This window comes from Dendrobates tinctorius, unplaced genomic scaffold (genome assembly GCF_039654945.1).
Source record: "Dendrobates tinctorius isolate UK_male_01 unplaced genomic scaffold, ASM3965494v1 ptg000194l, whole genome shotgun sequence".
NCBI classification, from domain to species: domain Eukaryota; kingdom Metazoa; phylum Chordata; class Amphibia; order Anura; family Dendrobatidae; genus Dendrobates; species Dendrobates tinctorius.
The window spans coordinates 2,472,549-2,488,932 of NW_027361861.1; the positions used below are offsets into that span (position 1 = coordinate 2,472,549).

The 16,384-nt window shown below is 45.6% G+C and overlaps 1 protein-coding gene across 2 annotated transcripts in view; it reads right to left on the bottom strand.

The window, feature by feature from the left end:
- The window catches only part of RGS6 (regulator of G protein signaling 6), a 629,091-nt gene that overhangs the window by 91,194 nt on the left and 521,513 nt on the right, over window positions 1–16,384 (bottom strand). The gene's annotated exons all lie outside the window — the stretch shown is intronic.

Consider the following 16,384-nt stretch of genomic DNA (forward strand, 5'->3'; position numbering starts at 1 on the left):
TGTTGAGAGCACGATAATCAATACAAGGTCTTAATGATCCATCCTTTTTGGCTACAAAAAAAAAACCGGCACCTAAGGGTGACGAGGATGGTCTAATATGACCCTTCTCCAACGCCTCCTTAATATAGGATCGCATAGCCTCGTGCTCGGGTATAGATAAATTGAAGAGCCGACCCTTGGGAAATTTACACCCCGGGCTCAGTTCAATAGCACAGTCATAACTCCTATGAGGAGGCAGAGACGCAGACTCATTCTCACTAAATACATCATAAAAGTCCGCCAAATAATCAGGAACATCATGTGACTGAGGAGAGGTGGAAAACACCGGAGCCTCACTAAAGGCACACCGACAACCCCAACTCACCACAGACACAGATTTCCAATCCAAAACTGGATTATGAATTTATAACCAGGGAAACCCCAGAACAATAGTATCATGCAGATTATGTAACACCAAAAACCTGCAATTTTCTTGATGATCTGGGGCGACCCGCATTACCACCTGGGTCCAAAACGGAGGTTTATTTTTAGCCAAAGGAGTAGCATCAATCCCCCTCAAAGGGATAGGCGTCTGCAGAGGTGTCATCGGAAATCCACAACGTTTAGCAAAATCCAAGTCCATTAGGTTTAGAGCTGCTCCCGAATCCACAAAAGCCTTGGCGGAAAATGTGGACAGGGAGCAGATCAGAGTAATAGCCAGAAGAAACTTAGGTTGAACACCCCTAACAGAAAACGTGTGTGCAAAGCGTTTCTCGCGTTTAGGACAGACAGAAATAATATGCGAGGCATCTCCACAGAAAAAACACAACTTATTACGCCTTCTGAACTCCTGACGCTGCTCTCTGGAAAAAACTCTATCACATTGCATAGGTTCAGACATCTGTTCAACAGGTGGCAACACCTCACGTGCAGCTCTGCGTTCGCGTAAACGCCGATCAACCTGAATGGCTAAAGACATAGAATCGTCAAGACCAGAGGGAACAGGAAATCCCACCATAGTATCTTTTATGGCTTCTGACAACCCCTTCCGAAAGAGAGCAGCCAAGGCATTATCATTCCAGGTAGTAAGTACTGCCCACTTTCAGAATTTTTGACAGTACAATTCTGCAGAATCACGACCCTGGTTCAATGCCAGCAGGGTCTTTTCAGCCTGATCAATGGCATTAGGTTCGTCATACAACAACCCCAAGGCCTGAAAAAATGCGTTCACATTAGTCAGAATAGGATCCTCTGGTTTCAAAGAAAACGCCCAATCCTGGGGATCGCCACGCAGCAAAGAGATCACAATTTTAACCTGCTGCGCGGAGCTCCCTGACGAGTTAGGCTTCAAGGCAAAAAATAATTTACAATTATTTTTGAAATTCAAAAATTTAGACCGATCCCCAAAAAATACATCAGGTGTAGGAATCTTTGGTTCAGCAGCATGTGAATGAGCAAGGTAGGCGGAAATTCCCTGCACTTCCGCAGCAAGCTGCTCCACACGATCAGGCAATTGCTTTATCTCCATTGAGAGAAAAAAAAAATTCCCCCTATGGCCTCAGAGATATAGAGGAAAAAATATACACACTTTTTTTTTTTTTTTTTATACAATTCTTTCCTGCTATTGAGTACCCTAGAATCTGCGGTATGGCGGGTGATTCTGTTATGATTGAGTCACCGTAGGAGGCAAAAATAGAAATGCTAGCTAAGTCCAGAAAACCAGAGAAGTTGGCAGCTATCGGCCTGCAGACCCCTGAACCTATCAACACAACTAGCAGTAGCCGTGGGGGGCTCCTACGATGCCCTAGGCCCCTCGATCACAGCCGGAGGACTACATAGCCTAAAGACAGAAAGGGAAATCTAAACTGCCCCAGAGCAGACCCCAAAGCAAAAGGCAGCCCCCCACATATAATGACGGTGAAGCAAGAAGAAAGAACAAAACACAGACAGAAAGATAGACTGAGCAAAGATGGGGCCCACGCTAGCTTAGATAGGAAAGGACAGGAAGGCTGCTGTCTGCAATCCGTGAAAAACCCTATGAAAATAAGAGCCAACAAACTGACAGTAAAAAGGCCCTGAAGACGCTAGGCTTCAAAAAAAACTATGTCAGTACTCAGGAATATTCTGAAGACAGAGCAACAGGCAAAAGGAGATTCAGTTCACCCCAGCAGGGAATGGCAGAATCCAGAAAAGCAAGGAAAACAAAACACTAATGCAAAAAGGCAAAGCAGAAATCTTAGCTTTAGATGAGCAGGAATCAGACTGGTTTCCTAGAAGTCCACAGAGAAATCACCCGCAGGCCAGAAGGGCGTCGGCAGCCTTATATCCAGTCATTAACTCCACTCAGCCAGTCATCATCATCAGCCCCAGGTGTTTGACAATCAGGCTCACTACCTTTCTTCACAAGAGGGAGTTCCTCGGGCCTCAGTAGTGAAGGGGAAAATGAACTCACAACAGGGTGCGGAGCAGAGCCGTGTGTGTATAGGGGGTATCATGTGCAGTAATAGGGACACATACGGCAGCAGTGGCTCAGCATTGGGGTATCAGGTGCAGTAATAGGGACACATACGGCAGCAGCGGCTCAGTATTGGGGTATCAGGTGCAGTAATAGGTACACATACGGCAGCAGTGGCTCAGCATTGGGGTATCCGGTGCAGTAATAGGGGCACATACGGCAGCAGTGGCTCAGTATTGGGGTATCAGGTGCAGTAATAGGGACATATGTGGCAGCAGCGGCTCAGTATTGGGGTATCAGGTGCAGTAATAGGTACACATACGGCAGCAGTGGCTCAGTATTGGGGTATCAGGTGCAGTAATAGGGACACATATGGCAGCAGCGGCTCAGCATTGGGGTATCAGGTGCAGTAATAGGGACACATACGGCAGCAGCGGCTCAGCATTGGGGTATCAGCAGGATGAGTGGTTTGTGCAGGTTGGAGATAGATGGTGATGGGGCTGGAATATGAGAAGTGAAATTTGTCGTTGTATTCTCTGTAGTCTAGTCCTGGGCCAGATGGAAAAGACGTGAAACGTGAACGATTCCATCAGAAAGATCATCAGCGGTAAGACACCAACTATACCTGTGCAGTAATCACTTATGTTTTGTAGAACAGGTATTTACCACTGACCATATTGCGGTAATATCCATGTTGGTCTTTATATAGGGATTATTCACAGTAACAGCGCAGTCATCTCCTACATCCACTATTAGGGTGCGTCACCGAGTTGTAATCAAAGTTACCTAGTTAGGGGCACACTCAGAAGTTTCGCCCCCCCTGAACCGAAACCCTAGCTACGCCTCAGAAGAGGAGCGTGCAGTGAAGGACAAGAACACCGGCCCCTGAAGCTTCTCCCCCTCAGAATGATAGATCCGCTCATTGACCAGTGTTCCTGTCCTTCTGCAAGGCACCTCTGATGGAGAGGGAGAGCTAGAGATGGCCGGCACCTACCAAGCTAAGCTGTGAGATAAGTTCTCTTTTATCAACGTGTGTGCTGCTCATGGTGATGGTAGAATCGCCTCCAGTCCTGTCAGCCTCCTCTTGCACTTGTCAGCAGTCCCAGCAGAGGAGAGTGCAGGGTGGTGCCTGCTGGAACAGTGCTGCAGTAAGCAGGAGAAGCTCCAGTTCATATTCTGGAACATCTTCATTCCCTCCAGCATAAAGCAGTGTGTTCATCTGAGATATGTACAATGTGTGCACCTAAGTTATGCGCAGTGTATGCATCTGAGGTATGCGCAGTGTATGCACCTGAGGTATGCGCAGTGTATGCACCTGAGGTATGCGCAGTGTGTGCACCTGAGGTATGCGCAGTGCAGTGTGTGCACCTGAGGTATGCGCAGTGTGTGCACCTGAGGTATGCGCAGTGTGTGCACCTGAGGTATGCTCAGTGTGTGCATCTGAGGTATGCGCAGTGTTTTCATCTGAGGTATGCGCAGTGTGTGCACCTGAGGTATGCGCAGTGTATGCACCTGAGGTATGCGCAGTGTATGCACCTGAAGTATGCGCAGTGTATGCACCTGAAGTATGCGCAGTGTGTGCATCTGAGGTATGCGCAGTGTGTGCATCTGAGGTATGCGCAGTGTTTTCATCTGAGGTATGCGCAGTGTGTGCACCTGAGGTATGCGCAGTGTATGCACCTGAGGTATGCGCAGTGTGTGCATCTGAGGTATGCGCAGTGTGTGCACCTGAGGTATGCGCAGTGTGTGCACCTGAGGTATGCGCAGTGTATGCACCTGAGGTATGCGCAGTGTGTGCACCTGAGGTATGCGCAGTGTGTGCATCTGAGGTATGCGCAGTGTGTGCACCTGAGGTATGCGCAGTGTATGCACCTGAGGTATGCGCAGTGTGTGCATCTGAGGTATGCGCAGTGTGTGCACCTGAGGTATGCGCAGTGTGTGCACCTGAGGTATGCGCAGTGTATGCACGTGAGGTATGCGCAGTGTGTGCACCTGAGGTATGCGCAGTGTGTGCACCTGAGGTATGCGCAGTGTGTGCACCTGAGGTATGCGCAGTGTATGCACCTGAGGTATGCGCAGTGTGTGCATCTGAGGTATGCGCAGTGTGTGCACCTGAGGTATGCGCAGTGTGTGCACCTGAGGTATGTGCAGTGTGTGCATCTGAGGTATGCGCAGTGTGTGCACCTGAGGTATGTGCAGTGTGTGCACCTGAGGTATGCGCAGTGTGTGCATCTGAGGTATGCGCAGTGTTTTCATCTGAGGTATGCGCAGTGTGTGCACCTGAGGTATGCGCAGAGTATGCACCTGAGATATGCGCAGTGTGTGCATCTGAGGTATGCGCAGTGTGTGCATCTGAGGTATGCGCAGTGTGTGCACCTGAGGTATGTGCAGTGTGTGCACCTGAGGTATGTGCAGTGTGTGCACCTGAGGTATGCGCAGTGTGTGCATCTGAGGTATGTGCAGTGTGTGCACCTGAGGTATGCGCAGTGTGTGCACCTGAGGTATGTGCAGTGTGTGCACCTGAGGTATGCGCAGTGTGTGCACCTGAGGTATGCGCAGTGTATGCACCTGAGGTATGTGCAGTGTGTGCACCTGAGGTATGCGCAGTGTGTGCACCTGAGGTATGCGCAGTGTATGCACCTGAGGTATGCGCAGTGTATGCACCTGAAGTATGCGCAGTGTATGCACCTGAAGTATGCGCAGTGTGTGCATCTGAGGTATGCGCAGTGTGTGCATCTGAGGTATGCGCAGTGTTTTCATCTGAGGTATGCGCAGTGTGTGCACCTGAGGTATGCGCAGTGTATGCACCTGAGGTATGCGCAGTGTGTGCATCTGAGGTATGCGCAGTGTGTGCACCTGAGGTATGCGCAGTGTGTGCACCTGAGGTATGCGCAGTGTATGCACCTGAGGTATGCGCAGTGTGTGCACCTGAGGTATGCGCAGTGTGTGCATCTGAGGTATGCGCAGTGTGTGCACCTGAGGTATGCGCAGTGTATGCACCTGAGGTATGCGCAGTGTGTGCATCTGAGGTATGCGCAGTGTGTGCACCTGAGGTATGCGCAGTGTGTGCACCTGAGGTATGCGCAGTGTATGCACGTGAGGTATGCGCAGTGTGTGCACCTGAGGTATGCGCAGTGTGTGCACCTGAGGTATGCGCAGTGTGTGCACCTGAGGTATGCGCAGTGTATGCACCTGAGGTATGCGCAGTGTGTGCATCTGAGGTATGCGCAGTGTGTGCACCTGAGGTATGCGCAGTGTGTGCACCTGAGGTATGTGCAGTGTGTGCATCTGAGGTATGCGCAGTGTGTGCACCTGAGGTATGTGCAGTGTGTGCACCTGAGGTATGCGCAGTGTGTGCATCTGAGGTATGCGCAGTGTTTTCATCTGAGGTATGCGCAGTGTGTGCACCTGAGGTATGCGCAGAGTATGCACCTGAGATATGCGCAGTGTGTGCATCTGAGGTATGCGCAGTGTGTGCATCTGAGGTATGCGCAGTGTGTGCACCTGAGGTATGTGCAGTGTGTGCACCTGAGGTATGTGCAGTGTGTGCACCTGAGGTATGCGCAGTGTGTGCATCTGAGGTATGTGCAGTGTGTGCACCTGAGGTATGCGCAGTGTGTGCACCTGAGGTATGTGCAGTGTGTGCACCTGAGGTATGCGCAGTGTGTGCACCTGAGGTATGCGCAGTGTATGCACCTGAGGTATGCGCAGTGTGTGCATCTGAGGTATGCGCAGTGTTTTCATCTGAGGTATGCGCAGTGTGTGCACCTGAGGTATGCGCAGTGTGTGCATCTGAGGTATGCGCAGTGTGTGCACCTGAGGTATGCGCAGTGTGTGCACCTGAGGTATGCGCAGTGTGTGCATCTGAGGTATGCGCAGTGTGTGCACCTGAGGTATGCGCAGTGTGTGCACCTGAGGTATGCGCAGTGTGTGCATCTGAGGTATGCGCAGTGTTTTCATCTGAGGTATGCGCAGTGTGTGCACCTGAGGTATGCGCAGAGTATGCACCTGAGATATGCGCAGTGTGTGCATCTGAGGTATGCGCAGTGTGTGCATCTGAGGTATGCGCAGTGTGTGCACCTGAGGTATGCGCAGTGTGTGCACCTGAGGTATGCGCAGTGTGTGCACCTGAGGTATGTGCAGTGTGTGCACCTGAGGTATGCGCAGTGTGTGCATCTGAGGTATGTGCAGTGTGTGCACCTGAGGTATGCGCAGTGTGTGCACCTGAGGTATGTGCAGTGTGTGCACCTGAGGTATGCGCAGTGTGTGCACCTGAGGTATGCGCAGTGTATGCACCTGAGGTATGCGCAGTGTGTGCATCTGAGGTATGCGCAGTATTTTCATCTGAGGTATGCGCAGTGTCTGCATCTGAGGCATGCGCAGTGTATGCACCTGAGGTATGCGCAGTGTGTGCACCTGAGGTATGCGCAGTGTCTGCACCTGAGGCATGCGCAGTGTCTGCACCTGAGGTATTCGCAGGTATGCGCAGTGTGTGCACCTGAAGTATGTGCAGTGTCTGCACCTGAGGTATGCACAGTGTGTGCACCTGAGGCATGCGCAGTGTCTGCACCTGAGGCATGCGCAGTGTCTGCACCTGAGGCATGCGCAGTGTCTGCACCTGAGGCATGCGCAGTGTGTGTTCCTTGTCAGCTTGTGTAAGGGTGTGTGCACACACTGCGGATTCTGCTGCGGATCCGCAGCGGATTTGGCCCTGTGGATCCGCAGCAGTTCCGCAGACATTTTACAGTATAATGTTAGCCAATGGGATTTCAAAACCGCAGTGCAGATGCTGCGGATTTTTACGCATGGATTTGCTGCAGTTTTAAATCCGCAGCATGTCAATTCTTTCTGCAGATTCCGCAGCAGTTTGACACCTGTTCCATTGTCCAGGTGTCAAACCGCAGGGGAAAACCGCAGGAAAACTGCAGGTCACTTTACCTGCGGTTTTACTTGCAAATCCGCAGGTGAATCCGTAGCGTGTGCACTCACCCTAAAGAGGACAGGTGCTGAACAACTTCAATATTGTCAATCGCACTCATTAAACGGCCTGAACTCAGCGTAAATGCAACCTAATGTTTGAGTGTGATGGTTCAATATGCAATATGTGAGCATTTAGGGGCTCATATTAAACTTTTGCCCAGGGTCCCACTTTGTCTAAAACCCGCCCTGCCACTCTGCTCCCCACTATGACTGCAACACAGTGTCTCAGCGCAGATACCCGTTCTCCGCCAGTTGCAGTGTTCTGTGTAGGAGGGTCAGTGTACACTTCTGCCTCTCATATTTTATTTACTATATTAATAAATCATAGGGTTATTGATCAACAGGTTTTTGCTATGTAATCTGACAGCAGTATGATGTTGGGATAGAGACCCTGATTCCAGCGATGCGTCACTTAGTTTACTGGGTGCAGCAGTTGTGATAGAATCACAGTTTTCTCTGCTGCAGATCTAGCAGAGCTCGGAATGCTGAGTGTTCTAGGTGTAACTCCGCCCCACCACTGATTGGCAGCTTCCTGTGTACACTGTATATTGACAGAAAGCTGCTAAATCAGTGGTGGGGGTGGTGTAGCTGGACCAGGAGGTATGATACATCTAGTCCTCCAGTGATAATCTCCTGATGATAAAACACTGATTGTATTGGAAAAAAAACACAGCCTAGTAAGTGATACATCACTGGAATCAGAGTCTCTGTCCTTACATCATGCTGCTTTCAGATTACAAAGCAAAACCCTGCTGTCTATTAGAAGTGGATGATCTCCTAGGCAAGGAATTCATTGCTTACAAAATTTTATCTATAGAGCTTGCAAGTGCTTCAGTACTTCTGCGATCCTTCATTGCTAGAGAAGGAACCTTGCCTCATATAAGGCAGTATCACAGAGTGCACAATTGGACCCACCAACACAACCATGCAGCTGGTCCCAACTGTCAATCATCAGGAGCACTTCAAGGAGTGCTCCTTCTTCCTTTGATGGGAAGGAGGGGCGTAATTTCAATTTTCACCTCAGGCACCTGGAAACCTAGAATCGGCTCTGGTGGTTCTCCAATACCTGGAACCCGAATCGATCAGCTATTGTTAGCTCTGGCAGCATAAGGCTGTAACACTGAACAGAGCAGAACAGCACAGCATTGTTTAATGCTTAGCAGATCAGCACCTGTTCTAAGTGTATAGGATCTAATCTGCAGTTCTCAGCAGCGACAGCTACACGTTAATAGCTTACCGTACATCCGGCTGTCGCTGGAGCAAATAACAGCTGATTATTGAGAGATTTACAAGACAAAAATAAATTAGTGGAAATATGAAGTACATTAAAATGTACTCAACATTAAAACATGCACTAGAATATTAAATGGAGGCTCTATTTGCATTTGCCTTAGAGGTCCGTTTTATAATTAAAAACAGAAAACAATGAACGATAATTGGTTTTCCTATTTAACCCATTTTTATTCATTCCTCAATGGTAAATTTAACATAACTTACGATTACAAGTTTTTCCTAAATTGTTTTCCTGGAATTACTCTATAAGAGAGCCAGGCAAATATTTCCCTGGAATCTAAAACATCTTATAAAGGTCCTTTTATCTACACTTCATTAAGAATTTATTGACATGGGCTTCATCTTCAAAGACATCTTCCTGCTGTTCTTACCTATTAGCTTTGCACTAGAACCTCAAATTGGAAAGCAACACTTTAACTTGCAGGAATGAGACCCCGAGGCACTGGGAGGAAGAGAACTGGCTAGGGATAGAAATATGTATTACCACCCATAGGGCCATAGTTTTGCTAGTACTGTTCTTTCTTTCTCTGCCATCTGCCACAGAGCTATGCAAAAGGGTCTATTTGCTGTAAATGATTTCAATATTTCACATCCCTAGAAACAGTGTTAGTAATGTGGTGTTGAGGTACAAAGATCCCCTGCGTGTGCCACTTATCAGCATCTATAAGCCCATACTTGGCTGCAAACGCCACAGAAGAAGAACTGATGTACTTTTCCTGAATTCAAGATTAGGTAACAATAAAATGTTACTACTACCCTAGCCAAATTATCAATAGTAATGCTCACCACAAATTAAGTACAAAAATCCAAGATCACCTCCAATTGGAGTACAGATCAACACCAGAGCATTTCAAATGGTAAAATATAATTACTTTTATTAATACAAATATCAAAACATTAAAAGACATACAAGTTTCCAAGATCAGTGCAAAAAGAGAGGGACCTGCAACTCCCATTATATGTATTTTTCTGCTGCATGGTATAGAACCTCATAGCTAATAAGCAATCAGTTGATGTGTGCTCCTGGAAAGCTATACTATAAATATCTGCTGTTTACTCAAACATGCAGAGTATAATGACTACACAGCACAAGCTCATCGGCTCAGATAAACCAAAGTTATATAATAACATCCATGGTATACCTATGTAAACTAGTTAGCATTAAAGCTACTGAGGCCATTACCTGAATCCTGGCAGCGTTAATAGAAGTCCCCTGGGAGAAAAATCCCTCCACCCCCGACATGCACGTTTCGCTCCCAGCTTCCTCGGGGGGCGTGTCTAAGCAATGGGTGTGTTGAGTTTAAATACCAGCCTCAGCCAATCAGAAAGAATCTGTCTTCCATGCTTCAGCCAATGAATCAAACCCTTTCAAAAAGCAATATAGGGATGGTTGTATGGCGCATGTGCCGATCGCGCTCCACTCCACTTCACTAAAAGACATCCTGCCGCGGTCATAATGAACAGCCTCCTATCCCCCATCATCCAGTTGACGATGAGGGACGAACACCGTCAGTGTAACTGCCCACGTGGGCCTCCTATCCCCAATCATCGTCAACTGGATGATGGGGGATAGGAGGCTGTTCATTATGACCGCGGCAGGATGTCTTTTAGTGAAGTGGAGTGGAGCGCGATCGGCACATGCGCCATACAACCACCCCTATATTGCTTTTCGAAAGGGTTTGATTCATTGGCTGAAGCATGGAAGACAGATTCTTTCTGATTGGCTGAGGCTGGTATTTAAACTCAACACACCCATTGCTTAGACACGCCCCCCGAGGAAGCTGGGAGCGAAACGTGCATGTCGGGGTGGAGGGATTTTTCTCCCAGGGGACTTCTATTAACGCTGCCAGGATTCAGGTAATGGCCTCAGTAGCTTTAATGCTAACTAGTTTACATAGGTATACCATGGATGTTATTATATAACTTTGGTTTATCTGAGCCGATGAGCTTGTGCTGTGTAGTCATTATACTCTGCATGTTTGAGTAAACAGCAGATATTTATAGTATAGCTTTCAAGGAGCACACATCAACTGATTGCTTATTAGCTATGAGGTTCTATACCATGCAGCAAAAAAATACATATAATGGGAGTTGCAGGTCCCTCTCTTTTTGCACTGATCTTGGAAACTTGTATGTCTTTTAATGTTTTGATATTTGTATTAATAAAAGTAATTATATTTTACCATTTGAAATGCTCTGGTGTTGATCTGTACTCCAATTGGAGGTGAACAATAAAATGTTATAGTTTTATTCTGAGACGTTACTTTTAGGGAGACACTAAGGGCATATTATTACTTTTTAAGTTGGTACTTGGGACATTATTCATTTTTAAGGAAGGACTCAAGGACCATTATTACTTTAAAAGGAACTAGCTGAAGAGCCCGGCGTTGCCTGGGCATAGTAACCCACTGTGGTTAGTTATAACAAATTGTAATGATTATATTGCACATAAAAACATTTCTCATCATATATTCAACACTACAGATTTGCAAAAAAAATTAACTAAACGATTACCCAAGTATTGATAGTATTTTATTTTCAATTCAAGAGCCTTTTGATAAACAACATTTTTGTTTTTTCCTTTCGGTGCAAAGATGAACAGATTTTTGGCAGTTGCAACTCTTGAACAGACCACGTAAAGTTGACCATGTGAAAATCATGGAGATAGCAAATCGATCCCTACTACTTAAATCGATCCCTACTACTTTCAAGGACTGTCCCTGAGCATTGTTAATGGACTTTGCAAATAGCAGTTGAACTGGAAACTGGAGGCGTTTAAAATCAAAAAACAAATCAGATGGAATGAGTGAAAATGTCCTCTACTTTGGCACATCTTGTTTCTGAGCTGTGTATCTAACCCTATCCTGAGTGATAATGTCTGCTGAGCTGTGTACCTAATCATCTCCTGTGTGATATTTTCTGCTGAGCTGTGTATCTAATCCTATCATGTGTTACTGACTGCTCAGCCATGTATCTAATCCTATCCTGTGTGATACTGACTGCTGAGCAGTGTAGATAATACTATCCTGTGTGATACCGTCTGCTGAGCCGTGTATCTAACCCTATCCTGTGTGATACTGTCTGCTGAGCCGTGTATCTAATCCTATCTGTGTGATACTGCCTGCTGAGCTGTGTATCTAATCCTATCCTGTGCGATACTGTGTGCTGAGCTGTGTATCTAATCCTATCCTGTGTGATACTGACTGCTGAGCCGTGTATCTAATCCTATCCTGTGTGACACTGACTGCTGAGCTGTGTATCTAATCCTATTCTGTGTGATACTGTCTGCTGAGCCGTGTATCTATTCCTATCCTGTGTGATACTGACTGCTGAGCTGTGCATCTAATCCTATCCTGTGTGATACTGACTGCTGAGCTGTGTATCTAATCCTATCCTGTGTGATACTGACTGCTGAGCTGTGTATCTAATCCTATCCTGTGTGATACTGACTGCTGAGCTGTGTATCTAATCCTATTCTGTGTGATACTGCCTGCTGAGCTGTGTATCTAATCCTATCCTGTGTGATACTGACTGCTGAGCTGTGTATCTAATCCTATTCTGTGTGATACTGCCTGCTGAGCTGTGTATCTAATCCTATTCTGTGTGATACTGCCTGCTGAGCTGTGTATCTAATCCTATCCTGTGTGATACTGACAGCTGAGCCATGTGTCTAATCCTCTCCTGTGTGATACTGACTGCTGAGCTGTGTACCTAATCCTATCCTGTGTGATACTGACTGCTGAGCCGTGTATCTAATCCCATCCTGTGTGATACTGGGCTCCCCCTGCAGTCTGTGTCAGAGGGTGGTCTGTGTTGGCACGGTAATAAATTGTGTTATTTCCAGCTTTACAGAAGGACGATAACACCATAGAAATGATAAGAATAATAGGCCTCAGTTACCACAACTGACTACAAAGAAAACTGTTGCTGATAGCAACCAATCACAGCTCATTTTTCATCTTTTAAACAGCTCTGGGACAGCGTGGCGAGTTTTGAGTGGCGACTTTTGTGTTTCGACTTTTATGTGGCGAGGTTGGTGTATGTGTGGTGAAATGTGTGCTGAGGGTGGTATATGTGTTGAAGCACGTGGTAGTGTGTGGCGCATCTTGTGTGTGTGTTCATATCCCCGTGTGTGGTGAGTATCCCACGTCAGGGCCCCACCTTAGCAACTGTACGGTATATACTCTTTGGCGCCATCGCTCTCATTCTTTAAGTCCCCCTTGTTCACATCTGGCAGCTGTCAATTTGCCTCCAACACTTTTCCTTTCACTTTTTCCCCATTATGCAGATAGGGGCAAAATTGTTTGGTGAATTGGAACGCGCGGGGTTAAAATTTCACCTCAAAACATAGCTTAGGACGCTCTCGGGGTCCAGACGTGTTACTGTGCCAAATTTTGTGGCTGTAGCTGCGACGGTGCGGATGCCAATCCCAGACATACACACACACATATATACACACACACTTGAGCTTTATATATTAGATTTAATATTAGTATTTACTATTTTGGAATTATAGGGTCAAGAGGGCACTTACGTGACATTACTGTCTGGTGTTAATTTTTGAAAAGGGCACAAAAAGACATTATTATTTTTCGAGAGTACAATAGTGGTTATTAGGAGAGGAAAACGACTAGAACTCTAATGATACAGGAAAGATATATATCTTTGTACCGTGTTAGCCAGTAGATAGAATATTTTTAGAACTCTAATGCTACTGTTTGGAAGTAGGAATCCTAAAAGTCAATATCGACCCTTTAATGGGCCTTGCCACATGACATAGAATAAAAGCCAAACCAGAATCTCAATTTGCAAACAAATGTTTCGGGGTGTGGCCATTCCTCAGTGCAAAGCATGAGAATGTATTTGGCAGTATAAGTGGCCTCTGACTGGGGTCTAGGGGATAATGTTTCTCCTTATCGAGAGTGACATCACTGACATGCCAGAGTATGTAAATATTTAATTTTCCAGAGGAGCATTGGACAGGTTATAAGCCTCCTTACCCTGACATGTCACTCTTCATATGGAGAAATGTTACCCCTTAGAACCAAGACAGAAGTCTCTCATATAGCCAAATCAGACCTTCTGCTTTGCACTGAGGAATGGCAACATCCTGAAACGCGTGTCTGCAAAATGAGATTCTGGTTTGGCTTTTATCCTAAGTCATGTGGCAAGGCCCATTAAAGGGCGATATTGACTTTTAGGATTGCTACTTCCCATAGGTAGCACTAGTGTTCAAGTCCTCTTCCTTTCTGAAGAGACAATTTGCATGTTTAATTTCCCAGAGAAGCATTGCACTGCTTATAAGCCTCCTTACCCTGACATGTCACTCTCCATAAGGAGAAATGTTAACCCTTAAGGAATTAAGTATATCACTATTACTCCATAAGGTTCAAAACATGGCAGTTTTAATGTGTTGTGCACTATTATCATCTGAGACATAATATGGAGCACAGTTTGGCCCTATATTTGTTTGGGACACAATTAATCCTACATTATTGTTTGCAGGGGGCTGCACTATACCTTGAGTGTATGTGAAGTAATGACAACATTATTTCTTGAGTTCAGTATTTCGGGTACCGTGCAACATGGCAGGTTCAAAAATACAGGCAAATGATGCAGTAAAGAACCTCAAAGAAAATATTTGAAAAGGATCAAAGCAACAAAAAAACAAGATAGCAACAAGAAAAATGACCCCTAAAAATTCACTTTAACTTCAATATTTAAAATCTGGACAATCCCAGCTCATAGGGTACAGGGCAATAAATCACAAAAACACAAGACAAAAAATATTGATGAACTCAGGACAGCTAACCTCGCCCTAATAGGCCCTAACAAGTCCCTTCCTAACCGCGGAGGTTGGCACCCTAGTTGTAGACGATGTGGCGCCCCCGCTCAACGTCAGTGACCCTAATACACCCTAAAGCACCCTAGTCCACGACGAGGATACACAGAAAAACACAAACACAGAATAAACACCCGAAAATCCCATAGTGGAGAGACTTGATATCGTCTCAATAAAGTGCAAGCTTATCTTGCAGTATAGCTGTGGGCATTAATACCCACCCTAATTTTATCTCGTAGTAAAAATTACTCAAAAAAACAGCTTCCAAACACTTATCTTGTAGTAAAAAATACTCAAATAAGCAGCTTCCAATCGCTTATCTCGTATTAAAAAGGGCTTAAGTTGCATGCAATGACAGACAAAAATAGAAAACCCCCCACAGGAAAAAATGGCTACACAGAAACAAAAAGGGGAAGCAGTATTGCACAGTAATATACTTCAAATAAATAGAACTCCACCAGGTGGAAATACATGGCACAAAAATGCTGATTAATCATGAAGAATGGACATAATAGTCCTCAATATAGACATGGACGGCAGTAAAGGCACTCCCTATAATAAAGGATGCCGTAATATCCACATATAGCCAAAAATTGTATTGCCATCCATCAGTCTGTTAATATTAGAAAATTAATACTTATCAGCCATCAAAAGATGTGAGGCCCAGCCCGACCCGTTTCCCCCTCCAAAATGCTGAGGGTTCATCAGGGGCAGAGGAGAAGAGGTCTCAACACCCCAGCCGAGAGATCAGTGCAGTGTGTGGCGTGCTTTCTGTGTCTCTGACGCTCATATTTACTGCGTCCTATTAGCGATGTCACTTCCGGTAACATGCCGTGATCACATGTCAGCTGGGCGATCATCTCAATGGACGGCGTTAGATCATCCCCCCACCATGTGACAGCAACACCGTCACTTCCGCAATGATAAGATGTAGGTAGTAATTGCAGTGAACGGCGTCCTGTCTCCTATCCACCATATAGCGGCGGCACCGTCACTTCCGCTCGCCTGCAAAAGAGAGCGTGCTCTCAATATTGCGCGTCCTGTGGCCCAGAAACCGGAAGTACGTCAAAAGAAAGGGCAGAATTTTCAAAAGGCATACTATTTATGTTCTGGCTTACCTCCAGTATGTTAATGAAGTGACGTTAATAGACACATACCATATTAGAATAATAAATCAATAAAGTAAGTAAGCAGTAACAGACACTAAAATATGGATGCGGTAGCAGCAGGATAAGGAGATTCTGTAGGTTGGGAATATGAGGAGATGGTACTGAGATGTGAGATGTCAAATGGGCCTGTGTTGCAAACTCTGCACACAAGTTATGGCTGGAAGAAGTCTTCGTAGTGGTCAGGGACGGAAGAAACAGATGAAAAAGAAGGGAAAAGTAAACAATCCTAATGAGAAAGAAATGCATTTGAGTGAACTGTACTGTAATTTCTTATACTGTCTCCAGAATTTGTATCTACCATTGTACGGTTACAATATTGATCTTGGTCTTTGTATAGTGTTTTTTAATCTCAGTAACAGCACTCTCATTTACTGACTTGAGCACTGAACCCATCATAATTGACAAATTCTAGCGATTGTTGTCAATTAACTCACCTGCAGCTTTTTCTCTCATAGGAAACACTGAGGTTGTATGAGAGCTGCAGTAATGAGGAGATTATACCTTTAATTGTGGGCAACTAAATATTACCATGAGGTCCTTGTACATATTAGCTAACAAAAAAAGTAAAATAACACTATACCAAGATCTTTAGAAAGAGACAAATATGCACAGCATTGGATAAATAATAATTGACGATGAAAAGTGTAAAAGGAGGTGAACATGTAG